The 4878-nt window shown below is 33.4% G+C and overlaps 1 long non-coding RNA gene across 1 annotated transcript; it reads left to right on the forward strand.

The window, feature by feature from the left end:
• Window positions 1-8: 8 nt before the first annotated feature.
• On the forward strand, window positions 9-3675 carry LOC145718406 (uncharacterized). Its single transcript, XR_014141783.1, has 3 exons — window positions 9-791; window positions 3407-3464; window positions 3575-3675. It is a non-coding gene; the product is annotated as an uncharacterized LOC145718406 (long non-coding RNA).
• The last annotated feature ends 1203 nt before the right edge of the window (window positions 3676-4878 follow it).

Raw genomic sequence — 4878 nt, forward strand, 5'->3', positions numbered from 1 at the left:
ACTGTGGGAAACAGTATGGATTTTCCTCAAAAAGTTAAAAATAGAACTACCCTATAATTGAGTAGTTGCACTACTGGGTATTTACCAAAAAATACGGAAACACCAATTCAAAGGGATACATGCACCCCTGTGTTTACTGCAGCATTATTTACAAGAGTCAGCCCAAGTGTCCATTGATAGATGAATGGGTAAAGAAGTGATATACATACACAATGGAATATTATTCAGGCATAGAAAAGAATGAAATCTTGCCATTTGCAATGAAATGGGTGGAACTAGAGAGTATTATGCTAAGTGAAGTCAGTCAGAGAAAGACAAATACCATATGATTTTGCTCATATGTAGAATTTAAGAAACAATAAAAATGAGCAAAGGGAAAAAAAAAGACAAACCAAGAAACAGACTCTTAATGATAGAGAACAAATTGATGGTTACCAGAGGGAAGATGGGTGGGGGAATGGGTGAAATAGGAGATAGGGATTAAGGAATGCACTTGTCATGATGAGCACTGGGTGATGTATGGAATTGCCCTATCATTATATTGTATACATGAAACTAATATAGCACTTGTATGTTAATGATACAGGAAAAATAAAAACAACAAAAACAGAGGCCAAATTTTAAGTATATCAAGAAACTTCATTCAGTAAATAGCTGACCTTTCATTCGATTTTTCTTTTTAATGAACTTGTTTTTGTTGTATGTTTTTGCTCTAAAGTATTTCCATTAAACCTGGTACTGATGATTCATGGCCTATATCAGATGATGAAGACTTTAATTTTGATATCAAGGTAAAGTACTCTTGTGAAATTTGTTTTCCTGCTCTGAATTTAGTTTGTATATTATTTACTCTTAATATTTAGCAGTGGCCTACCTATCATCATTTTATGTTTGTAATGGAAAGTGGGTCAGAACAAACCATTTTGTAGAAATATGACGAGTTGAATTTTTTTTTTTTTTTTTACTCTGGTAAATACTGAAGGTGGAGGCTGAAAAAAATGGACTGGAAAATACATAATGACAGGAAAATTATATTGGGAAAAGCTTTTCCATAATGGAGGAAATAAGATATTTGGTCAAGGATAAGGATTTTTACTGTGAGTTTTAAATTATCTTAACATGACTTTTCTTTCTTTCTTTCTTTCTCAATATGACGTTTATAATACTCATGCCTAAATGAAATCTTTAGTGGATTCAATTATTGTGGACATTTTTTCCCTTGGTAACATAGTTTTACAAAAGACTTTTTTTTCTCTATTTTTATCCTTTGTTGTACATTTAGACTAAAATAATATTAGAAATTGTGGAAATTCAGAAATTTAAATTGTTTCTCAAAATTTATATTGCAAAGGTATTCCACTGTGTTTTCAAAATAATTCCATTAGGAGTTTAGTTAACACTTTATCTAAGTGAAGAATACATGTTTTGCCTAAAATAATAATCGGCTCTAGAAGTAGAGGCTCTTTGTACCCATATGGTAAAATGTCCAATTTCAGAAATCTTTTATATTATAGTTTTTAAAAATATCTACTCAATCTTTGTATCAGATTCTAAAATTTAAAATTTCATTCTTATTTAAATATTCATTTTAAAGCCCCTGCATCATTATAAGCTACTGGATATTAGGAAATGTAATTGTGCATCTCCTGGAACACCTAGAATAAAGTCTTGCTTGGAAGAAGCAATTTAGTATTTTTTTATTTATTTTAAAGATTTTATTTATTTATTTGACAGAGAGAGACACAGCGAGAGAGGGAACACAAGCAGGGGGAGAGGGAACACAAGCAGGGGGAGTGGGAGAGGGAGAAGCAGGCTTCCCACCGAGCAGGGAGCCTGATGTGGGGCTCGATCTCAGTACCCTGGGATCATGACCTGAGCCGAAGGCAGACGCTTAACGTCTGAGCCACCCAGGTGCCCCAATTTAGTATTTTTTGAATGTGAATAAATGAGCAGACAGATGGAATTCTGTATAATGGAATGTTATAAGTAATGTGCATAATTAAATATATGAATTTTTAAAAATATGGCTCAAATTTATATTCCTTTTTTTTTTAAGGATTTTTTTATTTGAGAGAGAGAGAATGAGAGAGAGAGAGCACATGAGAGGGGGGAGGGTCAGAGGGAGAAGCAGACCCCCCCCGCAGAGCAGAGAGCCCGATGCGGGACTCGATCCTGTGACTCCAGGATCATGACCTGAGCCAAAGGCAGTCGCTTAACCAACTGAGCCACCCAGGCGCCCTACATTCCCTTTTTATGTTTAAGATTTATAAGTGCAAATGAATTATGTTGAGGAAATAAATAAATAAGAAAAAAGGTTACAGTATATTTTTTAATATCGTCTAATTGTGAGCTCAGAATTTTTTTTCTTTTTTTTTTAAAGATTTAATTTATTAATTTATTTGAGAGAGAGAGAGAGAAACAGCATGAGAGGGGAGAGAGTCAGAGTGAGAAGCAGGCTCCCCGCAGAGTCAGGAGCACGATGTGGGACTCGATCCCAGGACTCTGGGATCATGACCCGAGCCAAAGGCAGATGCTTAACCGACTGAGCCACCGAGGCGCCCCATGAGCTCAGAATTTTAGCTAAAAATTCCTCAACTATTTTCTTTAACCCCATCTGTGTCTCATTAGATATATCCTTTCAAGGCGTGCATTTCTCCTTAGAATTCTCATTACCAATTCTTTCTCCAAGTGGAAAGTTGATGTGTTAGAAACATTTCTTTTTCTATTTTTTTCTCTGTAGTAATAATTTATAGCTTTCAGGTACTGATAAGGTAAAGGTAAGTGGAAAAAATATTTTTCAGTATATGTAAGTATGATTATGGATATATTATAAATAGAAGTCTCTTAAATTTTTTCAATTACATATTATAAATATATACATTACATATATATTGTAAATATATACATTACATATATATTATAAATATATCTAAAACAGGCTTTCGTTCATAGTATATCCCTAATAACACTGACTTTTCTCACTCTACAATTATTTGTTTATAAATACTCTAGTAAAGAATTTAATTTTTTCACTATAAAGTAAATTGTTGGGGTGCAGGTGCCCCTTCAGATCACTATGTTTGTATCCTTTGGATAAATACCTAGTAGTGCAATTGCTGGGTTGTAGGGTAGCTTTACTTTTAACTTTTTGAGGAAGAATTTATATAATAATCAGTTAGGGGTAAGGAAAATAACATTTTGGGACTAGCTATTAAATCTCTCATAATCCTCATCCCAGGAGAAAATATAGGCTTTGTAATGGCAGAACTGAGATTTGAATCTACATTTGAATGATTCCAAAACCTGTGTTCTCTGTGTAGTGGTGCTCATTTGATAATGGGGAATATTATAATTATTTTATGAAATGTGATACTTGTAATCCTTAAAACTATTAATTTTTTTCTAGACTGTCCCAAAACCAAACTTAAGAGCGCTAATGAATGCTTCTGAGCAATTCAAGAATGGTAAGCTATTTGAAGACGTGTTATTCACTGATTTTTGTCCATTCTTGTATTATTCAGTAATTCGAAATTACAGATATTTTCATGTTCTTTTTATTTTGTTTTTTACTAAGTGGGAACAAAATGTGGCCTTATAACACTAGGAGGTAGAACTTTATCTGAGCACGATAATTCTGATTATGAAGATGAAAATATAGTTGGACTTCTTTACAAACTACCATTCAAAGCCAATGACTTTTCTTGTCCTGCATTTTCAAAACCTTCTGTCAAGTCGTTAGCAGGCCATGGTGTTACAAAGGTAAGTTGTTTTGTTTTAAACTTTTTTCCCTATTTTTTTTTCACATACCATCCTCTTGATCCTTATAATGAAAAGAATCTTAGGAAAAAACAGAAGTCCTCAAGATCATAAGGGGAAATAATGTAATAACAACACAGAGGTAAGTACTAGATTGAGATTTATAAAGGTTGGTGGGAGTAAACAATTCTTAGGTATGCCATTATGGAAGGAAAGAATTAGAAAGCAACTGGAAAGAACAGCTAGATGGATGTGAAGATGAGGGAGGGGGTGGGGGGAAGAATTCATTTAAGAAGGGCAAGATGAATGTAAAGATTGAAGAGTTGAGAGAGATTATTATAAAAACACAACAGCAGTAGTGAGGCTAAGGGAGAGCAGATACTCTGTATTACAAAATATGGTAGAAATTATTTTAAGTGCAAAATAAAACAAAGTCAAGTAATAAAAAAAATGCTTAGACTCTTCTGAATGACTTACAGCTGACTTTTATGAAGAACTGGAAGAAAATTTTATCCTTTCATTTAAGTTTAATAAAGTGTGCTATCTTATATTTAATTTAGCAAAACCTGTGTTTATAGATGATGCAAAGTGAAATCTGTTTTAGGCCTTAATCAGATTTAGTATGAATTTTGAATTTTTGGCCATTGTCTTTCTTGTGGTTTCTTTCTTTCTTTCTTTTTTAAGATTTTATATATTTATTTTTGTGAGAGAGAGTGTGAGTGCACGAGCAGGGGGAGGTGCAGAGGGAGAAGCAGACTCCCCACTGAGGAGGGAGCCTGATGCAGGACTCAATCCAAGGACCCTGGGTTCATGACCTAAGCTGAAGGCAGACTCTAAACCAACCAAGCCACCCAGGTGCCCTTTCTTGTGGTTTCTGATTTAACTTCCTGTGTGGTAGAATCTTGGTAGGTTTTAGATCTTTTTGAGACTAAAGAGAGGAAATAAGTAAACATTTAGTCTTTTCATTAATTAAAACTGAAATTTCTGATTATGTAAGTGAGGTTCTTAATCTTTATCCAATAAATGAAATAAATTTTAAGCTGTAACACTCTTAAAGAAAAAATAGAAAATTTTGTTTCTGGATTGTGATTTATAATTTATTTTTAATTGTATCTGCATTTA

Source organism: Leptonychotes weddellii, unplaced genomic scaffold (assembly GCF_054177405.1).
Source record: "Leptonychotes weddellii isolate Sample4059 unplaced genomic scaffold, ASM5417740v2 HiC_scaffold_15269, whole genome shotgun sequence".
NCBI lineage: Eukaryota > Metazoa > Chordata > Mammalia > Carnivora > Phocidae > Leptonychotes > Leptonychotes weddellii.